The sequence below is a fragment of the Dryobates pubescens genome, chromosome 7, assembly GCF_014839835.1.
Source record: "Dryobates pubescens isolate bDryPub1 chromosome 7, bDryPub1.pri, whole genome shotgun sequence".
In the NCBI taxonomy this organism is placed as follows: Eukaryota; Metazoa; Chordata; class Aves; order Piciformes; family Picidae; genus Dryobates; species Dryobates pubescens.
Genome location: NC_071618.1, coordinates 15,954,507 through 15,967,271, shown reverse-complemented (window position 1 = coordinate 15,967,271; position 12,765 = coordinate 15,954,507). Strand labels below are relative to the sequence as shown.

At 43.6% G+C, this 12,765-nt stretch overlaps 1 protein-coding gene across 7 annotated transcripts in view; it reads left to right on the top strand.

Moving 5' to 3' along the window:
• Nucleotides 1-643: 643 nt before the first annotated feature.
• Nucleotides 644-12,765, top strand: part of FARP1 (FERM, ARH/RhoGEF and pleckstrin domain protein 1) — a 229,720-nt gene continuing 217,598 nt past the window's right edge. For all 7 annotated transcript variants that reach the window (XM_054162933.1, XM_054162932.1, XM_054162930.1 and 4 more), the window contains exon 1: nucleotides 644-978. The gene's annotated coding sequence lies outside the window, so the exon portion shown is untranslated. The remainder of the gene's footprint in view (nucleotides 979-12,765) is intronic.

Genomic DNA, 12,765 nt, shown 5'->3' with positions numbered 1-12,765 from the left:
ATTAAGGGGTTTGCACAAACCCCTTTGGGCAGTGTCCTGGTTCCTCGCAAACGAGCCACCTAGTTTAACAGCCTCTCAGCTGCTGATGAATGAACCAGTTCCCTCTCCAAGGGCAGCAGGGGATAATCTTCCTGCGGCGTGCCCTTGCCTCTGAAGGCACCTGCATCGGATGGTAAGCCAAACCCACAGTAAACGGCAGCGACCGCGCAAGGCCACTGCTCCCCCTCGGCCCAGGTCAGCAGGTCGAGGCGGGCAGGGAAGTCCCGTCACTCTCACGAGCTGCCTCACTCCTCGGTGCCACCCTCCGCCCCTCAGGTGCGGGACTGCAGTCTAGCTTAACCCTTCCCTTACGCCGCGGCCACCTGGGCGCTGCTTGGGAGAGGGTCTGGAGCACCTTCCAGAGCCTCAGCAGCTCAAGGTGGTGGTCGCTGCTTCTTCTCCTCTCCTCTCGACGGGCTGCCCTGTACCTGCGGCCGGGCGGCACCGCCGAGACGGGCACCGCGCTGCCTCCGCCGCCGACAGCGCTGAGCCGAGCAGCCATGGCGAGCCGCCGCCGCCGGTGAACGCTGGAGGGGGCTCTCGGTCATCTCCTACCGCCGGCAGCTCCCCCTCCGGGAGGGGGCAGGGTTAGGGGAGGTGCAGCCGCGTTAGCGCCGTGAGCGGCGGCCAGTTCCCGCTCCCCTGGTCTGCAGGAGGCAGCAGGGACCCTCATCTCCGTTACCGCCTACCCCTTTCTCCTCAGCGCCCAGCCCAGTGGGCTCACCCCACTGCAAAGCCCGACATGGCGACCCTGCTCCTGCGAACCCCCTGCTATCCTCCTCCACCCGCCGCCGCTACCACTTCTGCCGCCGCCTTCTCCTTCTCCTCCCCGCAGAGCTTTTAATGGCTCGGAGCTCCGGCGGCCAAACGCTACTGCCCCTGCTCCAGCCGCAGCGAGGACAGCCAGCGGGAGCCCGTGCAGCCCCAGCCCCGCGCATGGTAAGGACGGCACGGCGAAACAATGGGGCCGGGCGGGAGCGGCAGCGGGTGGCGCTTGCCCCGCCGGGTACCGCGGTGAGGGCTGCGGGGCACGCGGCGCGACCCGCCCGCGGGGCTGCGAGGGCGTGCGGGAGCCGGCGGTCGAGAGCAACGTCCGCGCCGGCCCCGGCACCACCGCTGTGTCCCCGGGAGGTGACAGACGCGAGGCCGCGCTGCCCGGCGGACATCCCGCGGGCGCCACTCAACCCCGCTTAATCCCATTACCGCGGATAATCCGCGGGGCGGCACCGCAGCGGGCAGCGTCCGCACCGCCTTCTCTCCTCAGCTTCCCCCAGGGCACCGTGGCCGGGCTCATTCCGGGCGGCAGTGAGGGCGGCCGCTCAAGTTGGTGTCTTTTGTTTTGCCCCCGGGCTGGAACTCGGCCCCACCGCCGGGGCGTCCCTGCAGCGGTTGCCGGGCGGCGGGTCGGGAGCCCTTGAAGGGGCGCTCGGTGACGGGTGGAGTTGGAGATAGGGACGTCCCCGTTGGCCGGAGAAGAGGTTTAGCTCAGGCCGGGAACCGGCGGGGAGGCGGCGCTCCAGGGGGGCGTGCGAGGGCAGCGCCTCGCTCCGCGCCTCGCCTCGGCCCCAGGGCGGCTCGGGGAGTACGGGACGGGACGGCCCGGGACGGCCCAGCCCGGGCGGCGGTCGTTATGGGCGCTGGCTTCCCGCTCGATCCCGGCCGCCGCTGCTCCCCGCGTTCCCTGGGCGGCTGTAACAGTCGCCGCCCGGGCCTGGTGCACCTTCCGCCTTCACACCCAGGGGTGAGCCGAGGTGACTTCGGCCTGGTTCCCTCGACGCCCCTGACATCGCCTCGTCTGTGCCAGAGCTGAAAAGTTCGCCGCTTTCAAAACAGAGTCTTTGTCGCTCTTCGGCGTGATCGGCCTCAACCCGGCATGAACCGCTGGGGAAAGTTTTGAGTAAACAGAAGTTTATTTTCAGAGTGGGAGCTCATATGTAGTAGGCCTTATCTTTTGTAATTCAGTTGCTTTTCTTTTTTAAAGCAGACAGAAACTCTGGGGAGGGCGTGGGATTTTGGTTTTTTAAGTTGCCGGATTTGCTTGATTGCTGGCATGAAATAAATGAAATGCATAACATATCTTTTTTGGTCACAGACTTCTTACCAGGGTTTCCTTCAAAGAGATTTGTCCCTGGAGAGTGGGAAGATGATTGCTCTGAAGGAACAGCATCACTCAGATGTTTTATTATTTCTATCTCTCGATACTTTGACTCTTGCTCCATGTATTGCTTCCAGTGTGTATTTACAGCAAGCAGCTGATGTTGGCATCAGGCTAACAAAAATAAAATTCTGAAGGAGTCCAGACACGAAGAGATGCAGTTCTCTTCATTTAAGAGTCCCCCTTCCCTTACTAATGGATGTTTAAGTGAGGATTGCAGTATCCAGCTAATTAGCAGATCTGAGCCTTTTAGAAATGGGCCTGCGTACCAAGAAAGTACAAAATCCTCTTAGCTATGCCTCACGTGTCCGACCTGCCGGGGTCTTGAAGCTGTGCTCTGGCTGATACAACAGGACAGGAGTTGCCTGCTGTACCTGCAACATTGCATCCTGGGGCTTGTAGTTACCCCGGTGTGCACCTTACTGGTAAGCCGTATTTAAGGGCTGGGCTGCTAATGAAGCCAGGTGCCTGCCTTCCCCCTTTGCCCTTTCCTGGTACCAGAAATGTCAGGTGCTGAGCAAAGTGTACCAGTTCTGTGGCTCAGGGTTCCTGCTTAACGGTTTTACCTTCTAATTCAGAGCTTTATTCCTTTAGGTATTACTTTGCTCTAAGATTGGATAGCATCTCTTTTCTCTCCTTTGCAAATAACAAAGATGAGGGGAAGGGATAGTTGACAGTGGGGCCAACTGTCATCATCACAGGAAGGGGCTAGAAAGCTGTATGCACTCCTTTTTTGCAGTATCTTCTGTATAGCCAATGAAATAGTGTTGTGGGGTTTTTTTATTTGCACTGTTCTCTTGAACAAACAAACTAGAAAAGCATGCAGAATGGTTAACTCACAGGCCTTCAAAATGTCAAAAGTTGGTAAGAGATTAAACGTGTAATACCGAAGCCTGAGTTTTATTTAATGTCTGGACTTCAAATAGGAATTCTTTTTTTTTAATTCTCCAGGTTGACACAGTTCATTAGTCATTTTGTAATCGATATCTTAAAGCAGGCCACTTGTTACAAACTTTTGGAAAGAAAACTGTGGGTGATAAATGACCAAAGGGAAAACACCACTTAAATGCCGTAGCTTGGAAAGAAATAGAAAAGGAGATGACATTCTTTAGGAGATGTATTTCTGCATTGAAATTTAGGTAGAGAATTATGAATTTGTAGAGCTGTTCAGTAAAATTTCCCTGATGTTTTTAGATTAATTTGACTTAGGAAAAAGTTCAGTCTTTCACTTAAGCAATTGATATATGATCAGCAACTCTTTACAAAAATACAAAAACCGTTGACACTGATGTGTATGAGGCTGCTTATGTCTGCTTGGTGATGGAGCTAGGCAGAAGAAATGCTTCTCTGGTTTGAAATATCTTTGCATTAAGTCTTTGGCTTGCTCTCAGGCACTGACTAGTGCAGTGACTTCCAAACTGAGATCTGCTAGGCTACAAAGCTGAGCAAGATGGTCCATGGGACTGTGTTCTTGCAGTGTTTGCAGTGGCAGGTTGCCTGGTAGGCAGAGAAATTTCAAGGATGCCAGTTGGCATGTCACTGGCTGGGTGTGTCTCCTCAGGTTTTGCAAGGTGGAAAACTGTGTAGAGAACAGTGTTGCATCTTCTCTGGTTGTTAGTGGTTGTCCACCCCTCTTTCCTGAAACTGGAATTTGAAGTGCAGGTCTGTGCTCTAACTTTGTCCTCCACTCCACTTGGGGAAATGCAATTCTCTGTTGTGCTGACTGCAACAGTGATCTGGATTCAGAACTTCAAGAGAATTGACTCTACTCAACTTTTTAAACTTACGTTCATGACTGGGGTCGAAAATGCTGATTAAACCTCAGTATTATTTATATTGGTTACATTCTAGTGCAGAATCGATGTATTTGCATGATACTTTCCATACTGTGCTGTGATGTTAGTGAGAGGGACTAAATTTGTTGGCTTGGGTTTCTTTTTTTTGGTTGATGGGTTTTTTTGTTGTTTTTGGTTTTGGTTTTTTCCCACTGCTTGTGGATTTTATTTTTCCCCATCATGCTTGTCTGTGCCAGGGTCCTTATTTTATATTGTCTTTTTTAGAAAAGCATGATAAAAATGCTGTCTCTTCAACTTGGGTCTACCAACTTGCCCTGCATTTTCTGTTTCCTCTTTTAGAAATTGGCATGTTTATTTTGAGAGAACCTTTCCAAACTCAGTTTCATTGCTTTGAAAGGTTGCAGTTTGTGTACTTTTCTTTTTTTGTGGGTACTTTTCTGACTGGTAGGTACTGAGTGGTTGGTGAAGTAGTTTACCGATGGATTGCTTGAATTGGGCAGAGTAAAGGTGCTACTTGTTTTTTGGGTTGTAAAGGCACAGAACATGAATTACAGAGTTATAAAAGGTCATTAAGCTCAGTCAGCTTTGACTGTGTGCAAAATGTCAGTAAATTTGGCCTGCAGAAATGGAGGCAAATCAGACAAATAGGTCAGTCTTTATCAGATGTGGGTGCTGTCTCATTTGCAATCCATTTCAGCATGGTAAGATTTTTAGCCTGGTCACTAATGAAGTACACTTCATTAAATATTATGAGAAGTGAAAACAGGATATGCCTTTTGGAGGATTTGAGGAACAGGGTATGGAACTATGGTTTTGTTGATTTTTTTTTAAAAAAAAATATTTTTTTTTTAGCTTGGAAGTATAAATGAGGGACATTAGTTTTTAATGTTTGCTTGTCAAAAAGGAGTTCAAGAAAAAAAAAAGAATGGTGGCTCTGTTAGTTGGTACTCAAATAAAATGAAGCTTTGTTGGTTAAGTTCACAGAGGTGCTAAAGTTCCATTTTCTGTTGACCTCAGAGGGAACTTTGATTTTTGCAGTGTGTCCTTAAATGTTATGCAGTAAAGTCTGTACAGTATATCTGGTTTTGTGTTGCTGTATAGCATGGAGAAAAGAACTTTCTCGGGGCATGAAATCTGGATAGTGAGGGTTATAGATTTCTGGACAACGTACATTTGTTTCTAGGCATGAGGAATAGTTGGGAAGCTGGGTGGTACTGAAGTACAAGGTAAGGATGGTATTTCCAGACTGTGTTTTCTTTCCCAGGTTATAAATTGGGTGTGGTGTTAAAACCCACTGAAAGGTGGGAGGCCATGTCTCTGAGATGGTGTTGCTGGTTCTGTTGCTGGTGATGCCTTACTTAAAGGGCTCTGTTGCTTGCCATTACAATATTTTTTTAACTTTGCTACCTTGGCAGCAGTGCTGGGGGTTGCTGTCCCATCGTGCAAGATTCCTCAAATGACAAATACTAACAGTGATTTCAATCCCAGTTTCTTTCCAAATAAGCTGACTCAGGGGGGGCAAGTTAATTGCTCAGACTTTGCAGGGTGACTGAATTTACCACAGTGAAAGTATGTTAAGAGACTCTTTGCATCCAATTTCACATATGAATCTCCTGTCTTGTAAAGCTCTGTAAAGTGCCATTTCAAGCTCTCTCCCTCATTGGGTATGTTAACACAGAAGTGAAAAACAGGAATTGTGGAACCAAAGGGGATCTTCCCCTCCTCCCTGAAGGTATAGATCGTCCCAAAGCATCTATTTCTATAATACACAAAGTAGAAGTTCTGCAGTGGGAGAGGACATGGACGATTTTTCTGAGGAAAAGATGTGAGTTTCAGAACAGAGACATTAGTAGCAAGTCACCCCTGCTTGAAACAACTGCCTTTGAGTGCAGGCAATAAACTATTTCCATAGAGGATGTGGAATTGCTGCCTCTGGGACAGGCTGCTCAGATCCCTGGATTGTCTTGTACAAAACATTGCTAGGGAAGAGCACTGTTGTCTGTCGATCGGAAGGTGATGTAGCAGTAAACTGGAAAATCTAGTAGTGATAGGGGAAAGTTGGTATTGTTGGATGCTTCCTTCTCTGGTTTGTGTGTGCTGCTTCTGCTGGCTACTCTTGGCCTTTCTGTATCTTTCACTGGTGATTACTGCAGGACGAGTTGTTTCATCACTGGCTGCTAACAATACTGATGACTGCATCTCCTTAATCGAGGACACTTGTTTTCAGTCACCTGCACCATGGGTGCAGGCTAAGAAGACATTTGTCAGTTTATTCAAATAGCAAATGATGTGTCACAAAGAATCTAGCTGCTCAGTAACCTGTGTACATTTAATTGTCTCTTTTTGCTGTGCATCATGAGATTTTCTGTTGGTTATACTCTTTCAAATATTTTTTTTTTCTGGGCCTGGATTAAGTGTTTGAGCTGCAGGCATTGTTCATTTCTTCTATCTCTTGTTATTTTTGGACATGTCCCAGCCTCCATCTCCCCACTGAACAATACCAAAGGTGCTCTGTGGGGACCTTTGCTAGCCCAGCAATGGAGTACCAGCAGCCTCCTCATTAGTCTTTTATGTCTCTCCTTATCAGTTTTACTGTGAAACTCCCTATCGCTTCGGTTGCACATGTTAGAATAATTAGGCTTCCTGTTCAGCAGGTTTGTGTGGCATTGATTTTTGGCCTGAAAGTTCAGGGGAGGGGAAGGTTACTAGAAATTTATATGAAGTGGCAAGTAAGTCTTTGGTATTTGCCTTTTTCCACCAAGATGGGTTTAAAATATAGGATAGCACAAAGGCAGGCAAGAATGCTGAGCAGGCTTTCATGTTACTTGTATAGGAGGTGTTTTCCCTTGCATTGTTAAATAAATGAAAATAAAGCTTAACCCCACACACTCTTTTAAGAGAAAAAGATGACGTGGTGATATTGCTGTTCAATTGGAACAGGGCTTCCCATCATGCAGCGGCTGTGGGAGCACAGGTGGCATCATGTGAACTTGAAGCATTTCCCTGGCTACCTTGATCTTCCTAAAAATTATTGGAGGGGGTGATGGGTGTCTTTTGGAGGTTGTGGATTTTTGCCTTTGGTCGTTTCTTTGATTTCTTGAATGGTCCTGGAGTTTGCTGCTGCTTATGGCTTACCGTTAGACTGAAATTCATTTGATTCTATCTTGTTAATTCTCTGCAGTCTTATGATTGCAATAACAATGATTGCAACTGAGGAGTCTGTGGCCAGCTATCGCTGTGGTGCGTAATAGTAGTGTCTCTATCAGATTAAGGAGAAGTGTGCTTTATTTAATTTGTCCTGCCTGAGGTTATTTTCTCAAACATTAAGGCTGAAAAGGACAGTAAAGCTCTTGTGAAAGTAAAGATCTGCAGTAGTTGTGATGTTTTGTTTCAGGAGTTTCCTGTTTTCCAGACTGGTTAGTATTAAGGCCCTTATAAAAATATCAAAAATATTAAAAGGAGAATGGGGAGGAGAGATTCAGTTGCAGTTACTTTCAGAGAGTATGTAACTTTATGTACCTAGTTGTGCATCACAGAAGTTATACTTATTTTGGGGGAATCTGTAAGATTAGCCACCTTTAAGGTAATAGACATTCTTTTTATTTGAAGATCTCATCTCTTTTCTTACCTTTGTGGCAATTCCTTCTAAAAATCCATTTTGCATTTTATGTGTTAGACTGAAACCATTAATGTTTGCCATTTTAACATACTAAACATTCAATTGTTTTGCTTCTTTTTAAACAAAGCCATCAGTCTGTGTGTGTAGGCTCATCAGCTGTATGGTTGTGCAGTTGTAACCTGTGTAGTTCATCAGCCATTTCTTGAAGTTTAGCTGGAGTAACTGGTGTGATGTGGAAAATAAAATTGTTTAATACTTTGGTGCAGAGCACCGTTTTTTCCCTCCTGTGTGCTTTGAAATGTTGACCATGATTTTCAGTGCTATGAAAAATACTGAACACCATGAAAAGTGACATAAAGCAAGCAAAAAGGAAAAGATACCTAGAATGCACAGTCATGCTAGCAGAAAATATCCTCAAAGTGCCTCAGTAGCAAATAAATAGATAAGGCAAAACCAAAACAGATGGTGTGGTAGTATTGCAGTGGAGAGAAGGGCAAGTGACTTTGCCGTTTGAATATAAAAAAAGGTTTGTAAAGGCATCCTAATTAGGTGCTGCTCACAGCTCTGTGTTTACTAATAATATTTGAATTTTGAGATAAGTCACAAATGGCACAATTCCAAGGATATAGATTGCCTAAAACTTGCAAGTTGGAAGTTCTAATCCAGCTGTAGGAGAGAAGTTGGGCAGATTTTTCCATCTCTCTCTTCCCCCACCTTCCCACTATTATTTGCAATTAAGGCATCGATAGTAATGCTGCCTCGTGTTTCTGACTATTCTCTGTCTATTCCTTTGTAAACTGTTGGGCATCTCCAGCCATATTAGATAAACAATGAAGCTTCATTAAAAAATAAGTGCTTGATAGAGGAGAGACTCAAATAACCGCAGCTGTTGCTAGAGGTCATTTGCATTGCCTGTCAGCTGCCTGATCAGCACAAGCGTTGGCTGGGCAGTCACATAGGTACTACTCACAGCAAATGCAGCCTCGTGCCATCTAATTAGCAGTGAGTAAATATGACAGTGTTGAGAGAAGGTTCAGGAAGGCTGGCAGGATGGGAGGTGTGTGGTGGACTGAACCATGCAGCAGCTGGCTTTTTGTCATGCAGGGGCTGAGGGCCGAGCATCAGTTGGGTGGAAAGCAGTTTTTATTAGCTCTGTTGGTCACCAGACATGACCACATTTGCATTGTGGCTCTTAGTGTGGTCTTGACCTTTGAATGCATGGAACGTTGTGGCTTAGCTGTTCTCAATACACAATTAGTTTGTCTTAGAGGGAAGAACAGAAACCCATTTCTTTATGCCTCTTTTTCTAACCTTTATTTCCCCCTCCTTTCTCATCCTTGAAATTCCTATAGGCATATGTTGTTGGTGTTTTAGGAGAATGTATGTTTTGGGGATTTATTTTTTTCTAATTCACTAATAGGGCTAAATTTCTTTCAGGGTGAGAGAAAAACATGGTATAGATCAAAGTTCTGTAATTCTATTTGTGCATATAATTTGTGCAGCTGTTGGCAGTGCTAGGAAGAACCATTCCTATTGTCTTAGTTTTAATGAGAAAAAATAAACCGAACAGTACTGTTAATGTTGCGAGACTGAGGTTATGGAAATGTGGTTAATCACTAGAAATTAATGAATGTATGGATTTTCTTCCTGAAATGAAGGACAAGGAGTCGGAATCATTCCTTTAATGAGGGTAGGCTGTTCCAGATGCTGCTTTTATCAGGTTTTCAGGTAGTAAGAACTATTTGGTTCTCCAAACATGGCTAGATTGCTGTTGTTGTTACACTCCCCCCTTCTCCCCCCATTTTTTGTTTTGGTCTACAATATTTACTTGTTTTTCTTTCTTGAATTCTGTGCATGTTTTTATTTCCCAGTCTCTTTTTAAATGCAGGTACTATGTGTGACAGCATTCTGTACTATTTATCTGTGATATTTGTATTTATCTCTTCCACTGGTAAATTAAATGTGATGGAAGCATGCACTGCTTATGCTTTGAAAAGTTTCAGTAATACTTATAGCCAAAACTGTTGCTGGTATAGAGTCCCAGAACTTGTTAACTTCTCATTTGCATATTCAACAAGATGTAAATGTTGAGTAATACTGTTTTTCCATTAGTCCTGCAGCTTGCTTAACAATAAGGAAAGAAAGCAAATTTTTGGAGCCTCCTCTGGGGTTTTGAAGGTCCAATAAAGCTAAATTTATTTATTTTTATTTTTTTTGGCATGAAGCCTTTAAATGCTGCAACAGATTTTGTGATATGACTGGTTTGATTTAGAGACACTGCAAATGGCAAGCCGAGTGTTGGACAGTTATCTTGATGGATTTGTTAGAGGCTCTTTCCCCTTCTCCCCTCTGGCAAAATACCATCAGCTAAAGATTTTCTTTGTGATCATCACAAGATTCAAATTTGAAATGGTTTTTAAATTCTGTGCTCTGTCATGTAAATTCTACATACACTTTGTGTGTGTGTAGATTAAGAAATGGAGATCTTCAAGAGCAATGCAATGATAACGAGTCAGTTATCAACTATTAAGAGTATCTGACTATTAGTGTTCCTGATTTATTTTATTCAGTCATTATTCTACTAAGAGAAAGCATCTCTTGTTTTTGTTCCTTTTTTTTTTTTAAATTGAATTTACAGGTCAGTATCATTTTTGTCACTTAACAGATTAGACATCTTGAACAATAAACATATATCTTTTACTATATAATGGACATGGTCATAAAAGCTGACTGATAATTATGCTTGATGTTACCTGCTTCAGTTTATGTTCGGTAATTTGTAGTGTGAGGTTCCTGTTGTTTCTATTGCTTGCAGACCTGTATTTTCACTGGTTGACTGAAGGACAAGATTTAGGTAACTACAGGCTTGAGCCAGTGTTCGTAGGAATCCTGGCAATGATCCTAAATTGCCTTTTCAGTACCCATAGTCTGATTCAAGGGTGTTCCTTATAAGAACTGATGTTTTTGTGCAGGCAGCTTTCAGATGTCTGAAATACCAGTGCTTCAATTAAAAGAAGAAGAAGAAGAAGAAAAAAATCTGCTTTATAGTTTACAATCCTTCAATTGGGCATACTTCCTGCTGGTAAACTGGCCTGTGTAAAACTGTTCTAGTTCTTCCTCAATCTTTAAACTTCCTACTCAACTTGAAGACCACATCCTTCTACACTTGGTGATCTTGCAGATGGTTTGTTCCCTTGTCCCTTTACTGTGGCAATCTCCTTGGTTCTCTGGGAAGCTTTTGTTCTACTCCAGGTTTTTCAGTGCCAGTACAGAGCTAACCTGTGGGCTAGAGCCCTTTCAGAAAGGCTGTGTAGGGGTTTTTCTTCATGGCAGCTGGCTTTCCAGAAAGATCATGTGTAACCTAGTTATTGGACCAGTAGCTCTATTAGTCGCTGTGCTTCTGAATTTTAATAGTTCTTCTCTAACTGCTGTCTTCCATATTGTATAAAATATTCTATACATTTTTTCCCTTAAAATGTAATTATTATTTTTAAGCAGAGCTAAAGCAGGTTGTGATTAATAGCCTCAAGGTTCCCCTTTTTACCATATACATAGTTTTTTTATCTATGTTAGTAAGGCATGATGTCCTATTTTGGTTATTATGTCTGGTTTTTGAGCTGAAAGATGATAACAGAAGTGTGTCTTGGAATTTCTTAGGTATGATAGAGACAAAAAAAAATGGGAGTAAACCACCAAAATGTTATTAAAGAGTGAATTCTGTTGAGTGAGATGCTAAAAGCATGTTAGATATGAAAGCTTTAAACTGTAACCTTTTCTTTTAAAAACTGTCTTTTAATAAGGAGTGTGTTTATATATTTCTGATCATTCTAAGACACTTCAAGCAAGCCTGAATTTGCTGCAGGAATTCAGTAAGGTGCCACTATGCCATACATCCATTAACAGAGGTTCTCTGCTGCCTGGCAGTGTGTGTTCCTTAACTGACTGAGAGAGCCCCTAGTTTTAAAAAAATTATGATTTGAATGCAACTTTGAAGGCTCTTCACTGAATGAATCCATTAAGAGAGCTGCTAAGGGATATCTTATTTTTGCAGAACGTGCAAAAAGTCACAGTCACTTTGCAAAGCTGAGAGCTGTGGTAAAATACTGCTTATTTCCTTTAATGCAGTATTTCATTTGGCTGTTCTGCTGGTTCTTCATGCTTAGAATTTATTAATTGGGAGGAAAAGACTTTATAAGGACTTTTTAAATGACTTTTTTTTTTTTACTATGAAAAAAAACCCAACATTGTTTTCATTACCATACAAGATCTATCCATTTATTCCTCTTAAGCACTTCAGATGGATGAGAATCAAGCCATAAACCTCCCCAACTGTACATGTAGTTTTCTCTGACTGACTGGCAACTAGTGCTAGTAGTTGCAAAACTCATACTTTGTTGCAATACAGGTGAAAATATTTGCTTTGTACCTGTGTGTCTGTTTAGTTTACAGCCCTAGTGGTTTTCCTAGCAGTTTTATTTAAACTTGATTTTTTGGAACAAAGAAGTGTAATTCACTTAGAGGCTGAACTTTCTAAGGCAGTGATACAGGAAAAAAACTGTGTAGGCCTGGTAAATAGGGATGAAATCCAGAATCCATCAGAGCAAACACAGGCAATAACATGAATGGTGAAACTGCAAGTTTTGGCTTTGAACACAGCTGATAAATGAAGAGTGGGAACAGATTATCTTCTGTCCATAGGATGCTCCTGCTGTCCTTGCTGTGTTGCATGGACTGAGAATACTGCAGTTTTCACAAGCATGCCAGAGGTGACCTGGAAATATCTTATTGGGAGAATTATGGCTTGCTCTAGACACTGGCATATAGTGGTGTTGCATGTGACCTTTTTCTTTACGTTTTAAAATAAATATTTTCCCCTGTAGTCCATTGCTCCAAAGATCAAGAGTGGTGTTAACTTTTTAGTATTGTGATAAAATTGCTGAAGAAAGTTAATTCTGTTTCTATAATCTTTAATACCAAGTAGAGCTTATAAAAATTATTGCAAGGACAGAAAATAGGCTGGTTTGTATTTCAAGTTTAGTTTACTGTAGTTAGTACTTCAGGTCCTTTCTGGTGTGCAACTGGGCTGCTTGCACACCTTCCAGAGATAGGGTGACACTTCAGGGAAGGTATACACACTTGCAGTTGGTAATACAGGT